Source organism: Zea mays, chromosome 2 (genome assembly GCF_902167145.1).
Source record: "Zea mays cultivar B73 chromosome 2, Zm-B73-REFERENCE-NAM-5.0, whole genome shotgun sequence".
Taxonomy (NCBI): Eukaryota; Viridiplantae; Streptophyta; class Magnoliopsida; order Poales; family Poaceae; genus Zea; species Zea mays.
In genome coordinates this window covers 213,356,988-213,373,767 of record NC_050097.1, presented here as the reverse complement: position 1 = coordinate 213,373,767, position 16,780 = coordinate 213,356,988, and positions in this window count along the sequence as shown.

Below are 16,780 nucleotides of genomic sequence, written 5' to 3'. Positions count from 1 at the left end.
AAAAGAGTAATGTTCACAAAAATGTGCAACACGAGATCGAGTAGTTACCCCCTTATGAATGTCGCCGAGGATGGTGTCGACGGGGTGATCTCGTTGGATTGCTTGGTGGACTCTTGGGTGTGGCGGCCTTAGCTCTTCATCCTCCTTGTCTTGATCATTTGCATCTCCCCCTTGATCTATGCCGTCATCTTGAGGTGACTCATTTGATTGATCTTCTTCTTCATCAACTTGAGCCTCTTCCTCATTTTGAGTTGGTGGAGATGCTTGCGTGGAGGAGGATGGTTGATCTTGTGCACTTGGAGGCTCTTCGGAATCCTTAGGACACACATCCCCAATGGACATGTTCCTTAGCGCGATGCATGGGGCCTCTTCAATACCTGTCTCATCAAGATCAACTTGCTCTACTTGAGAGCCGTTAGTTTCATCAAACACAACGTCACATGAGACTTCAACTAGTCCAGTAGACTTGTTAAAGACCCTATATGCCCTTGTGTTTGAGTCATAACCAAGTAAAAAGCCTTCTACAGTCTTAGGAGCAAATTTAGATTTTCTACCTCTTTTAACAAGAATAAAGCATTTGCTACCAAAGACTCTAAAATATGAAATGTTGGGCTTTTTACCGATTAGGAGTTCATATGATGTCTTCTTGAGGATTCGGTGAAGATATAACCGGTTGATGGCATAGCAAGCGGTGTTGACAGCCTCTGCCCAAAACCGATCCGAAGTCTTGTACTCATCAAGCATGGTTCTTGCCATGTCCAATAGAGTTCGATTCTTCCTCTCCACCACCATTTTGTTGTGGCGTGTAGGGAGAAGAGAACTCATGCTTGATTCCCTCCTCCTCAAGGAAGCCTTCAATTTGAGAATTCTTGAACTCCGTCCCGTTGTCGCTTCTTATTTTCTTGATCCTTAAGCCGAACTCATTTTGAGCCCGTCTCAAGAATCCCTTTAAGGTCTCTTGGGTTTGAGATTTTTCCTGTAAGAAGAATACCCAAGTGAAGCGAGAATAATCATCCACAATAACTAGACAGTACTTACTCCCGCCGATGCTTATGTAAGCGATCGGGCCGAATAGATCCATGTGTAGGAGCTCCAGTGGCCTATCGGTCGTCATTATGTTCTTATGCGGATGATGAGAGCCAACTTGCTTTCCTGCCTGGCATGCGCTACAAATCCTGTCTTTCTCAAAATGAACATTTGTTAGTCCTAAAATGTGTTCTCCCTTTAGAAGCTTGTGAAGATTCTTCATCCCAACATGTGCTAGTCGGCGATGCCAGAGCCAGCCCATGTTAGTCTTAGCAATTAAGCATGTGTCGAGTTCAGCTCTATCAAAATCTACTAAGTATAGCTGACCCTCTAACACACCCTTAAATGCTATTGAATCATCACTTCTTCTAAAGACAGTGACACCTACATCAGTGAATAGACAGTTGTAGCCCATTTTGCATAATTGAGATACAGAAAGCAAATTGTAATCTAAAGAATCTACAAGAAAAACATTTGAAATGGAATGGTCAGGAGATATAGCTATTTTACCAAGACCTTTGACCAAACCTTGATTTCCATCCCCGAATGTGATAGCTCGTTGGGGATCTTGGTTTTTCTCGTAGGAGGAGAACATCTTCTTCTCCCCTGTCATGTGGTTTGTGCACCCGCTGTCGAGTATCCAGCTTGAGCCCCCGGATGCATAAACCTGCAAAACAATTTTAGTTCTTGATTTTAGGTACCCAAACGGTTTTGGGTCCTTTGGCATTAGAAACAAGAACTTTGGGTACCCAAACACAAGTCTTGGAACCCTTGTGTTTGCCCCCAACAAACTTGGCAACTACCTTGCCGGATTTGTTAGTAAGCACATAAGAAGCATCAAAAGTTTTAAATGAAATGGTATTATCATTTGATGCATTAGGAGTTTTCTTTCTAGGCAACTTGGCACGGGTTGGTTGCCTAGAGCTAGATGTCTCACCCTTATACATAAAAGCATGATTAGGGCCAGAGTGAGACTTCCTAGAATGAATTTTCCTAATTTTGCTCTCAGGATAGCCGGCAGGGTACAAAATGTAGCCCTCGTTATCCTGAGGCATGGGAGCCTTGCCCTTAACAAAGTTAGACAAGTTTTTAGGAGGGGCATTAAGTTTGTCATTGTCTCCTTTTTGGAAGCCAATGTCATCCTTAATGCCAGGGCGTCTCCCATTATAAAGCATGCTACGAGCAAATTTAAATTTCTCATTTTCTAAGTTGTGCTCAGCAATTTTAGCATCTAGTTTTGCTATATGATCATTTTGTTGTTTAATTAAAGACATGTGATCATGAATAGCATTAACATCAATATCTCTACATCTATCACAAATAGACACATGCTCAATAGTAGATGTAGACGGTTTGCAAGAATTAAGTTCAACAATCTTAGCACGTAATATATCATTTTTATCTCTAAGATCGGAAATAGTGATATTGCAAACATCAAAATCTTTAGCCTTAGCAATCAAATTATCATTTTCTACTCTAAGGCTAGCAAGAGAAGTGTTTAATTCTTCAATCCTAGCAAGCAAATCATCATTATTATCTCTAGGATTGAGAATTGAAATATTGCAAACATGTGAATCAACCTTAGCATTTAAACTAGCATTTTCATTCCTAAGGTTGTCAATCATCTCACGACAAGTGCTTAGCTCACTAGATAATTTTTCACATTTCTCAATTTCTAGAGCATAAGCATTTTTAACCTTAACATGCTTTTTATTTTCCTTGATTAGGAAGTCCTCTTGGGAGTCCAAGAGATCATCCTTCTCATGGATGGCACCAATTAATTCATTTAATTTTTCCTTTTGTTGCATGTTAAGGTTGGCAAAAAGAGAGCGCGAGTTATCTTCCTCATCACTAGCATTATCATCACTAGAGGATTCATATTTAGTGGAGGATTTAAATTTAACCTTCTTTTTGCCGTCCTTTGCCATGAGGCACTTGTGGCCGACGTTGGGGAAGAGGAGTCCCTTGGTGACGGCGATGTTGGCGGCGTCCTCGTCGTCGGAGGAGTCGCTAGAGCTTTCGTCGGAGTCCCACTCTCGACAAACATGGGCATCGCCGCCCTTCTTCTTGTAGTACCTCTTCTTCTCCTTTCTTCTCCCCTTCTTGTCGTCGCCCCTGTCACTATCACTTGATAATGGACATTTAGCAATAAAGTGACCGGGCTTACCACACTTGTAGCAAACCTTCTTGGAGCGGGACTTGTAGTCTTTCCCTCTCCTTTGCTTGAGGATTTGGCGGAAGCTCTTGATGACGAGCGCCATTTTCTCATTGTCGAGCTTGGAGGCGTCTATAGGTTGTCGACTTGGTGTAGCCTCCTCCTTCTTTTCCTCCGTCGCCTTAAATGCGACGGGTTGAGCTTCGGATGTGGATGGATCATCAAGTTCGTTGATCTTCCTCGAGCCTTCGATCATGCACTCAAAACTTACAAAATTCCCGATAACTTCCTCGGGGGTCATTTTAGTATATCTAGGATTACCACGAATTAATTGAACTTGAGTGGGGTTAAGGAAAATGAGAGATCTTAGAATAACCTTAACCATTTCGTGGTCGTCCCACTTCGTGCTCCCGAGGTTGCGCACTTGGTTCACCAAAGTCTTGAGCCGGTTGTACATGTGTTGTGGCTCCTCCCCTTTGCGAAGTCGGAACCGACCGAGCTCCCCCTCGATCGTTTCCCGCTTGGTGATTTTGGTGAGCTCATCTCCTTCGTGCGCGGTTTTGAGCACATCCCAAACTTCCTTGGCGTTCTTCAACCCTTGAACTTTGTTATACTCCTCTCTACTTAAGGAGGCGAGGAGTATTGTTGTCGCTTGAGAGTTGAAGTGCTCGATTTGGGCCACCTCATCCTCATCATAGTCTTTATCCCCTACGGATGGTACCTGTGCACCAAACTCAACAACATCCCATATACTTTTGTGGAGTGAGGTTAGATGAAATCGCATTAAATCACTCCACCTAGCATAATCTTCACCATCAAAAGTTGGTGGTTTGCCTAATGGGACGGAAAGTAAAGGTGCATTTTTAGAAATGCGAGGGTAATGTAGGGGGATCTTACTAAACTTCTTACGCTCTTGGCGTTTAGAAGTTACGGAGGGCGCATCGGAGTCGGAGGTCGATGTTGATGAAGTGTCGGTCTCGTAGTAGACCACTTTTCTCATCCTTTTGTGCTTGTCCCCTCTCCGATGTGGCTTGTGGGAGGAAGATCTCTCCTTCTTCTCTTTGTGGTGCGAAGAAGATTTCTTCTCCTTCCCTTTGTTGGAGGAGCTCTTTTTCTTCTCCTTCCTCTTGGTGCGGGACTCTTCCGATGAAGTGCTCCCGTGGCTTGTAGTGGGCTTTTCGCCGGTCTCCATCTCCTTCTTGGCGTGATCTCCCGACATCACTTCGAGCGGTTAGGCTCTAATGAAGCACCGGGCTCCGATACCAATTGATAGTCGCCTAGAGGGGGGGTGAATAGGGCGAAACTGAATTTTACAAATATAAACACAACTACAAGCCGGGTTAGCGTTAGAAATATAAACGAGTCCGCGAGAGAGGGTGGAAAAACAAATCGCAAGCAAGTAAGAAGTGTGACACCCGGATTTGTTTTACCGAGGTTCGGTTTTCGCAAACCTACTCCCCGTTGAGGAGGCCACAAAGGCCGGGTCTCTTTCAACCCTTCCCTCTCTCAAACGATCCCACGGACCGAGTGAGCTTTCTCTTCTCAATCACTTGGAACACAAAGTTCCCACAAGGACCACCACAAGTTTGGTGTCTCTTGTCTCAATTACAAGTGAGTTTGATCGCAATGAAAGAATCAAGAACGGAGAAAGCAATCCAAGCGCAAGAGCTCGAAAGAACACAAGCAAATCACTCTCTCTAGTCACTATTGTGTTGTGTGGAATTTGGAGAGGATTTGATCTCTTTGGTGTGTCTAGAATTGAATGCTAGAGCTCTTGTAGTAGTTGGGAAGTGGAAAACTTGGATGCAATGAATGGTGGGGTGGTTGGGGTATTTATAGCCTCAACCACCAAAAGTGGCCGTTGGGAGGCTGTCTGCTTGATGGCGCACCGGACAGTCCGGTGCACACCGGACAGTCCGGTGCCCCCTGCCACGTCATCACTGCTGTTGGATTCTGACCGTTGGAGCTTCTGACCTGTGGGCCCGCCTGGGTGTCCGGTGCACACCGGACATGCACTGTTCCTTGTCCGGTGTGCCGGAGTGGGCGCGCCTGACATCTGCGCGCGCAGAGCGCGCATTTAATGCGTGGCAGAGAGCCGTTGGCGCGGAGATAGCCGTTGCTCCGGAGTTGCACCGGACAGTCCGGTGCACACCGGACAGTCCGGTGAATTATAGTGGACAAGCTGTTGGAGTTTCCCGAAGTTGGCGAGTTCCTGAGGCCGACCTCCCTTGGCGCACCGGACACTGTCCGGTGTACACCGGACAGTCCGGTGAATTATAGCGGAGTCGCCTCCGGAAATTCCCGAAGGTGGCAAGTTGGCGTTGGAGTCCTCTGGTGCACCGGACACTGTCCGGTGTACACCGGACAGTCCGGTGCTCCCAGACCAGAGGGCCTTCGGTTCCCACTTTGCTCCTTTGTTGAATCCAAAACTTGGACCTTTTACATCTGTGTAATCTATACACTTGGGCAAACTTAGTTAGTCCAAATGTTTGTGTTGGGCAATTCAACCACCAAAATCAATTAGGGACTAGGTGTGAGTCTAATTCCCTTTCACTTCTGCAAGGGGCCGACGAGGTCCAGACCCCACACAGCAAAAGGCCATGTGATGGGTATCGTCTGCAGAGCCTGAGCGGGCAGGTGGGTCTGCCTTGCGTAGAACTGACACCCTTCGCAGGCGCGAACGATTCTAGTGGCGTCGGCCACCGCTGTTGGCCAGTAGAAACCTTGTCGGAAAGCATTTCCGACAAGGGCTCGAGGTGCTGCGTGGTGGCCGCAAGCCCCCGAGTGTATTTCTCGGAGGAGTTCCTGACCTTCGGTGGCGGAGATGCATCGCTGGAGGATGCCTGAAGGGCTGCGGTGGTAGAGCTCCTTCCCTTCTCCCAGCAAGACGAACGACTTGGCGCGCCGCGCCAACCGCCGAGCTTCGGCTCGGTCGAGGGGTAGCTCTCCTCGGTGGAGATATTGCAGGTATGGGGTCTGCCAGTTTTGATCGGGCGTGACCCCGCTTTGCTCCCCCTCGACGTGCAGCGTCTCGCCCTCGGGGGCCAAGGGCACCTCGGGCCGAACCGAGGGTGCCTCGGGCCGAGCCGAGGGTGCCTCGGACTGTGCCGAGGGTACCTCGGGCTGGGCCGAGGGTGCCTCAGGCTCGGGCGCGTCGTCGATCTTGACGGAGGGTTGATGCAGATCTTGGGAGAAGACGTCCGGGGGAACCGTTGTTTGCCCCGAGGCTATTTTAGCCAGCTCGTCCGCAGTCTCGTTGTAGCGCCGAGCGATGTGGTTGAGCTCGAGCCCGTAGAACTTGTCTTCCAGGCGCCGAACCTCATCGCAGTAGGCCTCCATCTTCGGGTCGCGGCAGTGGGAGTTCTTCATGACTTGGTCGATGACGAGCTGCGAGTCACCGCGAGCGTCGAGGCGTCGGACCCCTAGCTCGACGGCAATTCGCAACCCGTTGACCAGAGCCTCGTACTCAGCTACATTGTTGGACACCGGGAAGTGAAGGCGTAGCACGTAGCGTAGGTGCTTCCGAGGGGCGAGATGAAGAGTAGGCCTGCGCCGGCTCCTGTCTTCATCAGCGACCCATCGAAGAACATGGTCCAAAGCTCCGGTTGGATCGGAGCTGTTGGTAACTGGGTGTCGACCCATTCAGCCACGAAGTCCACCAAGACCTGGGATTTGATGGCCTTCCGAGGGGCGAACGAGATTGTTTCGCCCATGATTTCCACCGCCCACTTTGCAATCCTACCCGAGGCCTCTCGGCAATGGATGATCTCCCCCAGGGGGAAGGATGACACCACAGTTACCGGATGAGACTTGAAGTAGTGTCGCAACTTCCGCCGTGTCAGGATTACCGCGTACAGCAGCTTCTGAACTTGTGGGTAGCAGATCTTGGTTTCGGACAGTACCTCACTGACGAAGTAGACTGGCCTCTGAACGGGCAATGCATGCCCCTCTTCTTGCCTCTCGACCACAATCGCGGCGCTAACCACCTGAGTGGTCGCAGCGACGTAGACCAAGAGGGCTTCTCCGGCAGCTGGGGGCACCAAGATAGGCGCCTTCATGAGGAGCGCCTTCAGGTTCCCGAGGGCTTCCTCGGTCTTAGGGGTCCAAGTGAAGCACTCGGCCTTCCTTAAGAGGCGGTACAGAGGTAGACCTCTTTCGCCGAGGCGTGAGATGAAATGGCTCAGAGCCGCGAGACATCCCATGACCCTCTGTACGCCTTTCAAGTCCTTGATGGGCCCCATGCTGGTGATGGCTGCGATCTTCTCCGGGTTGGCTTCGATGCCCCGCTCGGAGACGATGAACCCCAAGAGCATGCCTCGGGGCACCCCGAAGACACACTTTTCGGGATTGAGCTTGACGCCTTTCGCCTTGAGACATCAGAATGTCACTTCAAGGTCAGAAAGGAGGTCGGAGGCTTTCCTCGTCTTGACTACGATGTCATCGACGTAGGCCTCGACCATGCGGCCAATGTGTTCGCCGAACACATGGTTCATGCACCGCTGGTACGTCGCGCCCGCATTCCTCAAGCCGAACGGCATGGTGACATAGCAGTACATGCCGAAGGGTGTGATGAAAGAGGTCACGAGCTGGTCGGACTCTCTCATCCTGATTTGGTGATACCCTGAGTAGGCATCGAGGAAAGACAGGGTTTCGCACCCAGTAGTGGAAACCACGATTTGATCGATGCGAGGCAGAGGGTAGGGAACCTTCAGACATGCTTTGTTCAGACCAGTGTAGTCTACACACATCCGCCATTTCCCCCCTTTCTTTCTCACAAGCACAGGGTTGGCAAGCCATTCGGGATGGAATACCTCTTTAATGAACCCCGCCGCCATTAGCTTGTGGATCTCCTCGCCTATGGCTCTGCGCTTCTCCTCGTCGAATCGGCGCAGAGGCTGCTTGATGGGTCGGGCTCCGGCTCGGATGTCCAGCGAGTGCTCGACAACATCCCTCGGTATGCCGGGCATGTCCGAGGGACTCCACGCGAAGACGTCGGCGTTCGCGCGGAGAAAGTCGACGAGCACTGCTTCCTATTTGGGATCGAGCCCGGAGCCGATCCGGACTTGCTTGGAGGTGTCGCTGCTGGGGTCGAGGGGGACGGACTTAACCGTCTCCGCTGGCTCGAAGTTGCCGGCATGACGCTTCACGTCTGGCACCTCCTTAGAGAGGCTCTCCAGGTCGGCGATGAGGGCCTCGGACTCGGCGAGGGCCTCGGCGTACTCCACGCACTCCACGTCGCATTCGAACGCGTGTTTGTACGTGGGGCCGACGGTGATGACCCCGTTGGGGCCCGACATCTTGAGCTTGAGGTGGGTGTAGTTGGGGACGGCCATGAACTTCGCGTAGCATGGCCTCCCCAATACCGCGTGGTAGGTTCCTCGGAACCCGACCACCTCAAGCGTCAGGGTCTCCCTTCGGAAGTTGGAGGGTGTTCCGAAGCAGACGGGAAGATCGAGTTGTCCGAGGGGCTGGACGCGCTTCCCGGGGATGATTCCATGGAAAGGCGCAGCGCCCGCCCGGACCGAGGACAGATCGATACGCAGAAGCCCGAGGGTCTCGGCGTAGATGATGTTGAGGCTGCTGCCTCCGTCCATGAGGACCTTGGTGAGCCTGACGTCGCCGATGACGGGGTCGACGACGAGCGGGTATTTCCCCGGGCTCGGCACATGGTCGGGGTGGTCGGCTTGGTCGAAGGTGATGGGCTTGTCGGACCAGTCTGGGTAGACTGGCGCCGCCACCTTCACCGAACAGACCTCCCGGCGCTCTTGCTTGCGGTGCCGAGCCGAGGCGTTCGCCGCTTGCCCGCCGTAGATCATGAAGTAGTCGCGGACCTCGGGGAACTCTCTTGCCTGGTGATCTTCCTTCTTGTCGTCGTCGCGGGCCCTGCCACCCTCCGCGGGTGGCCCGGTCCTATGGTAGTGGCGCCGAATCATGACGCACTCTTCAAGGATGTGCTTGACGGGCCCCTGGTGGTAGGGGCACGACTCCTTGAGCATCTTGTCGAAGAGGTTGGCACCTCCGGGGGGGTTTCCGAGGGTTATTGTACTCGGCGGCGGCGACAAGGTCCGCGTCGGCGGCGTCGCGTTTCGCTTGCGACTTCTTCTTGCCCTTCTTCCTGGCGCCGCGTTGAGTTGACGCCTCGGGGGCATCTTCCGATGGGCGGCCCTGGGGCTGCTTGTTCTTCCGGAAGATAGCCTCGACCGCCTCCTGGCCGGAGGCGAACTTGGTGGCGATGTCCATCAGCTCGCTCGCCCTGGTGGGGGTCTTGCGACCCAACTTGCTCACCAGGTCGCGGCAGGTGGTGCCGGCGAGGAACGAGCCGATGACATCCGAGTTGGTGATGTTGGGCAGCTCGGTGCGCTGCTTCGAGAATCGCCGGATGTAGTCCCGGAGAGACTCTCCCGGCTGCTGTCGGCAGCTTCGGAGGTCCCAGGAATTCTCGGGGCACACGTACGTGCCCTGGAAATTGTCGGCGAAAGCTTGGACTAGGTCGTCCCAGTTGGAGCTCTGCCCCGGAGGCAGGTGCTCCAACCAGGCGCGAGCGGTGTCGGAGAGGAACAGGGGGAGGTTGCGGATGATGAGGTTGTCATCGTCCATTCCACCCAGTTGGCAGGCCAGACGGTAGTCCGCGAGCCACAGTTCCGGTCTTGTCTCCCCCGAGTACTTTGTGATAGTAGTCGGGGGGTCAGAACCGGGTCGGGAACGGCGCCCGTCGTATGGCCCGGCAGAAGGCCTGCGGACCGGGTGGTTCGGGCGAGGGACTCCGATCCTCCCCGCTGTCGTAGCGTCCCCCACGCCTGGGGTGGTAGCCTCGGCGCACCCTCTCGTCGAGGTGGGCCCGACGGTCGCGGTGATGGTGCTCGTTGCCGAGGCAACCCGGGGCCGCAGGCGCTGTATTGCGCGTGCGCCCGGTGTAGACCGAGGCTTCCCGCATGAATCGGGAAGTCGTGACATGATGTTCCGAGGGGTACCCCTGCCTTCGGGAGGCGGAGCTCTCGACCCGTCGGACCGCGGCGCCTTCCAGGAGAACCTTGAGCTCTCCCTGGATTCGCCGCCCCTCTGTGGTTGATGGCTCCGGCATCGCGCGGAGGAGCATTGCTGCTGCAGCCAGGTTCTGGCCGACCCCACTGGATGCGGGTGGCGACCTGACCCTGACATCGTCGGCGATGCGGTGCTGGAAGCCCTGGGGTAGATGACGCATTTCTCCGGCCGGAGGTTGGCCCGCCCATGCCGGCCCGATGTCCTGGCGGATTGGCTCAAGCGCTCCTGCTCCCTCGTCGAGCCTGGCCTGTGCCCCGCGGATTTGCTCAAGCTGTGGGTCGTGACCCCCCCGCCGGAACGGGGACCACAGCTAGCTCCCGTGGGATGTCAACGCGAGGCACCGGCCTAGGGAGATCACTGTCCTCCAGCATACCGAGATGGTTGCCTTCGGGGGACCCCCTAGATCAACGTGGAAACATTCGCGGCTCGGGCCGCAGTCCTCGTCGCCGAGGCTACGGCTACCGTCGGAACAGTCGGAAAGGCAGTAGTCGCATGCGGTCATGAAGCCCCGCATGGCACTGGGGTTGCCAAGTCCGGAGAAATCCCAACAGAAGTTGGGCTCGTCGTCTTCCTCGGACCCAGAGGGCCCGTGGGTTGAGACGTCCGTCAGTCGGTCCTAAGGTGACCGCATACGAAACCCCAGAGGGTTCGGATTCGCCTCTGCGAGAGCGTCCGCCAAAGCGGAGCCTCTAGGCGGGTCGAGGCTGAATCCGAAAGGCGTGGGATGGGAATCGGTCGGTACCTCTTGGTCGACGGGCGGTGATGAAGCCACGTCGGGGACTGACTACACCGTCGTCTCAGGTACGAAGGTGACACCCAGCAAGCCTTTCGCGAGCGTGCTGGCGTCGTCCGTTTGCTCGGGATTGGCGTGTCGCGGGGAGACAGCGCTCGTCTTCGTCTCAAGCACGAGGTCGATGCCCGGCGCGCCCCCCGTTGGAGTGCTGGCGTTGTCGACTCGCTCGACGGTCGACGAGGCGCCGCCTCCTGCTTGGCCTTGGTTGCCCCGCCTCCTCCTCCGTTTGCGGGGAAGAGGACGGGGCAAGCTCGAAGGTTGTTCTTCCACCACGCGGGGAAGACGTCGTCGATCCCGCCGCCGGCGGGCGGACTGTCGGCTGCCATTGTCGCTGTCGCGCGGCGGTAGAAAGAGTATCATGTCGTAGCTGCCGTCGAGGAACATGAACTCAAGGCTCCCGAAACGGAGCACCGTCCCGGGCCGGAGAGGTTGCTGGAGACTACCCATCTGGAGCTTGACGGGAAGCTATTCGTCAACACGCAGCATGCCCCTACCTGGCGCGCCAACTGTCGGCGTTTCGAGACCGGGGGGTCCCTAAGCCGACGAGTGAAGTGTCGCTGCGTGCCCCAGCCCAGATGGGTCGGCGCGAGGCCGAGCGCGAAGGGGGGAAAGTGAGGTGGCCGGAGATGGGAGAGAGAGAGGTGGAAATCCCGCGGCCTTTGTGTTCGTCCCGCGCCCAGGTCGGGTGCGCTTGCAGTAGGGGGTTACAAGCGTCCACACGGGAGAGGGAGCGAGCGGCCTCACACGAGCGCATGTCTCGTCCTCGTCCCCGCGCGGCCAACCCTCTCTAAGAGGGCCCTGGTCCTTCCTTTTATAGTCGTAAGGAGAGGATCCAGGTGTACAATGGGGGGTGTAGCAGAGTGCTACGTGTCTAGCGGAGGAGAGCTAGTGCCCTAAGTACACGCCATCGTGGCGACCGAAGAGATTTTGGCGCCCGGTTTGTGTGATGTTGTGGCCGTCGGAGGAGCGCTGGAGCCTGGCGGAGGGACAGCTGTCGGGGCCGTCGAGTCCTTACTGACGTCCTCTTGCTTTCGTAAGGGGGCCGAGAGCCGCCATCGTCAGGGAGCGTGCGGGGCGCCATCATTGCCTATCTGGCGGAGCGAGCGAGATGGGACGTCGGTCTTGTTCCCCGTAGCCTGAGTCGGCTTGGAGTAGGGTAATGATGGTGCCTCCTGTTGACGTGGCCGGCCTGCGCCCTAGGTTGGGGCGATGTGGAGGCTCCTCCGAGGTCGGGGTCGAGTCCGTCTTCCGTGGCAGAGGTCGAGTCCGAGCCCCTAGGTCGGGCAAGGCGGAGGCCGTTGGCTGAGGCCAGGGCGGAATTTGAGTCCTGGGGTCGGGCGAAGCGGAGTTCGTCGTCTTCTGGGGCTGAGCCCAAGTCCGAGCCCTGGGTCGGGCGGAGCGGAGTTCGCCGTCTTCCGGGGCTTAGCCCGAGTCCGAGTCCTGGGTCGGGCGGAGCGGAGTTCGCCGTCTTCCGGGGCTTAGCCCGAGTCCGAGCCCTGGATCGGGCGGAGCGGAGTTCGCCGTCTTTCGGGGCTTAGCCCGAGTCCGAGCCCTGGGTCGGGCGGAGCGGAGCTTCCTATGGTGCATGCGGCCGGGCCTGACTGCCTGCCAGCCTCACTCTGCCAAGTGGCACCGCAGTCGGAGCGGCGCAGGCGGCGCTGTCTTTCTATCAGACCGGTCAGTGGAGCGGCGAAGTGACGGCGGTCACTTCGGCTCTGTCGGCTGAGGGGCGCGCGTCAGGGTAAAGGTGTCAGACCACCTTTGCATTAAATGCTCCTGCGATTTGGTCGGTCAGTGCGGCGATTTGGTCAGGGTTGCTTCTTGGCGAAGACAGGGCCTCGGGCGAGCCGAAAATATGTTCGCCGCTGGAGGGGGGCCTCGGGCGAGGCGGAGATCCTCCGGGGTCGGCTGCCCTTGTCCGAGGCTGGGCTCGGGCGAGGCGTGATCGAGTCCCTCGAATGGACTGGTCCTTGACTTAATCGCACCCATCAGGCCTTTGCAGCTTTATGCTGATGGGGGTTACCAGCTGAGAATTAGGAGCATTGAGGGTACCCCTAATTATGGTCCCCGACAATATATATATATATATATATATAGGGACGAGGTAATGGAAGCCCTGGGCTTCCATTAGTACCAGGAAGCCCCAGCCAGGTATAGCCACGTCCCGTACCAGCGGGCGTCCCATCGGGCACGGGTTCTGACTCGGACAGATTTTAGCGTAAAACGTAAACAAAAACAGCGTAAATGATTACGAATTTTAGCGTAAATCGTAGATCTGTTTTGAAACTGCGAATGCGGCCCGAAAATTACGGCGTAAAAATCTCGCGCGTCCCATCGTGATCGGGTTCTGACTCAGAAAGATTTTAGCGTAAAACATGAACCAAAACAGCGTAAACGAGTACGAAATTTAGCGTAAATCGTATATCTGATTCGAAACCATAAATGGGTCCCGAAAATTACGGCGTAATAATCGCGTGCGTCCGATCGTGCGCGGGTTTTGGCTCAAATAGATTTTAGCGTAAAACGTGAGCTAAAACAGTGTAAATGAGTACACAATTTAGCGTAAATCGTATACATGTTTCGTAACAGCAAATGAGGCCTGAATTACGGCGTGAAAATCGCGTGCGGCCGATTGAGCGCGGGTTCTGGCTCGAATGGATTTCAGCGTAAAACGTGAACCAAAATATTGTAAATTAGCACAAATTTTACCATAAATCGTATATCTGTTTCGTAATGGCGAATGGAGCCCAAATTTACGGCTCCAAAATCGTGCGCCACCGGTCGTGTGCGGGTTCTGGCTCGGACGGATTTAAGCGTAAATCGTGAACCAAAACAACGTAAATGAGTATGAATTTTAGCGTAAATCGTCCATCTGTTTCATAATAACGAATGTAGATCGAATGTATCTCTCAGCGCATGAGATTGTCATAAAATGCATCAAGAAATTTCGTAAATTGGTGTAAGATACAACAAGAAGTGATCTGAGGTAATTGTAGCGTAAAATGCAAGCTAACCATCTACAGGAGAACTGTTTCAGATTTTACAATAAGATATAAAAGATAATTATTCCTGTACTCAGCTATGATAATGTCGTGTTTACATTTTAGCTGTTGGTATATACACACAAAACTCAGTTTCACTATAACACCACTGTTAGCAAAAAACTGAGTTCAAAAGGCTCTTCCAGCTTTCCTAATGTGGAGAAAACCACTGAGGTCCATATCTGCAAACGTAACATGAACTGTTAATATGATCTTTCATTGTTAATATGTCTTTTCAAGCTTGTTATGACTAACATAACCTAAAGTCTAAACTGAATGCAAACTTGAGTTAGAAGATCATATTACCTATAGCACAAATGTCATGTTATTCTGACTATTTTAGGACCAACAAACCATTTGGAAGCCAAACAAATCCCTGTTCAATTTGCCTCAAAGCAACATATAAGAAATTACATAGTCAGCTTCTGAATACGTGCACTGCTCTTAAATGAAGAAAACTGGAGCCAGGCAAAAAAAAATAAGTGAAACTATACCCACAAATAACCCAGTGAAATCATAAAGCTAAGGGTGCACATGGATCAGACACAATCGTATATCACTAATATTACATTTGTTTCCAGATTTCTATTCGGATTTGAATATGGATAATATCAACTAGCTATGTCGGATAGGATACAAATGGATATCGACATCATAAACAGATTTATTTGTTCTGATATGGATGCGGTATCGGATGTTAAACATCCAGACTCAAATACGAACGGATCTGAACTCCTCTAAACAAATTCTATGGTTAGAAAATATATTCCAGCAGAAACCCACAACCTCGGAACCCCAAACAGCCCTTGCGGATGGAAATCCACAAACCAGATCCGAAGCTCCTGAACCCCGCCAGCTGCATTAAGCGCAGAAAACCCCCAAATCGTAACCCCATCAATCGTAGATTCCACAAAATCCACACCCGTCACTAGAGAGACAAGAAAGAGGAATCACAGAGAATTGCCAATGGACCTCGGTGCACGCGGCAGTCGGCATCTGGCCAATGGAGCTCGGTGCAGGCGGTGACGCAGAGATGCCCGGAGCTGGATTCTTGGTCGGTGATGGCGCGGGAGCAGGAGAGGGTGTCGGAGATGGCATCACGGAGGAGATATTGGGGCTGGCGCTGGGGTCGGACGAGGAGGCAGAGTAACCGGGGGGCACTGCCGCGTCGAGCCAACGCCGGAGAGCCCCCGTGGTGGCGAGCAGCAGAGCAGGAGATCCGGACGCCGGTGGCCGGTGCCTAGGCAGCTGGCCGAGTCTGTGAATCACCGAGTCTGGAGAGGGCGAGGGGCGAACAGATCTGGGCTAGGAGGCACCTCTGGAACGATGACAGGGAGGCGATCGCCATGGATCTCGTCTATGGGATGCTTGTCCGCCGTGCTCGCTCGTGTCGCGCAACAGCCGCCACTGAAACCCTAGTCTCAGCCATCGCGCGGAAGGCCAGGTAGAGCGGTTGGTTTTATACAATGGTACATGAGCGTAAACTTGTGTATAACTAAGCGTAAACATTATAGTGGGTGGACCGGATGGTCGCCTGGTCAACCGAGCGGGTGGTTGGGGCTTCCTGTAGTTAAAAAGAGCCCAGGGCTCTAAATACTATATCTATATATATATATATATATATATATATATATATTGAAATGATGAAGGTATGTCCTTCATGACCTTCGTCCGAAGATCATTATATCCTTAAGGAAATAATGTTCCGAAGGGCGAAGGACATTAACAAGTAACCTGTTTTTTGTGTTGCCTTGTTCTCAATTTATAGCATTTGATAACAAGTCCCCAATAGCAACGATGGATCCCGCATATATGCGCGAGCAATACTTTCTCCAATCGAACCGAGAGCGCACAATCAAGTAGCTTCCCGCCAATTTTTTTCAGATGCGCGCAGTTTTGTTCGACGTCAAGAAAATAGAAGAGCAGCAAATGCTTTTGGGCTACAAAACAGGCCCGATTATGGTTACGTAGGCCCACATTTGGCTGTTTGAAAATTTTAAATATCAATGTTTTAGTAGTCTGTTGTGGGTTTGGATGTTTTTAGGAAAAAAATTATAACATCCCTCAAAATGATGTTTTTGGCAACAAATTTTTAGCAATATGTTGGAGTTGCTCTAAACTATTTAAATTATGTAATATTTTAATTTTTAGTATTATTTTGAGTCACCTTATTGGAGATGTTCTAAACCATCTCCAACCCTATATTATTTAGAGAAGATTCCTCCTCTATACGCTCTAGAGGTGTCCTACCCCAAATATAGAGGTTAGAGGAGGTTCCTCCATCTTCTCTCTATATATACACTCTCCCTCTCATCTTCTCTATCTATTTTTATATTTTAAACAAAAGATTAAGCAAAACTAAACTAAGTATAAGACATTTAAGAGCATCTCCAACAAAGAGCTCTAAAATATAGCCCTAAAAATTAAAATAGGATCGTATTTGGAGTATTTAGGGCCTTAAAAAATCTCTACTCCAACATTTAGGTGCCATTTGGGGAATTAATCATGTTATTAGAAAATAAATAATTGTAGATTAAAAGAAAACAAGGATATGGCTCCTAGCCTTATAATCGATAGATGATTTTTTCTGAAATAGGACCACTGTTGGAGGACGTTTTATGGTCCTGAGTCCTATATTTTGAAATACAATCTTGTTTAGGACCCATTTGGAGATGCTCTAAGGGTATGACAAATACATACGTAGAAAAATCTAAAGCAAAATAT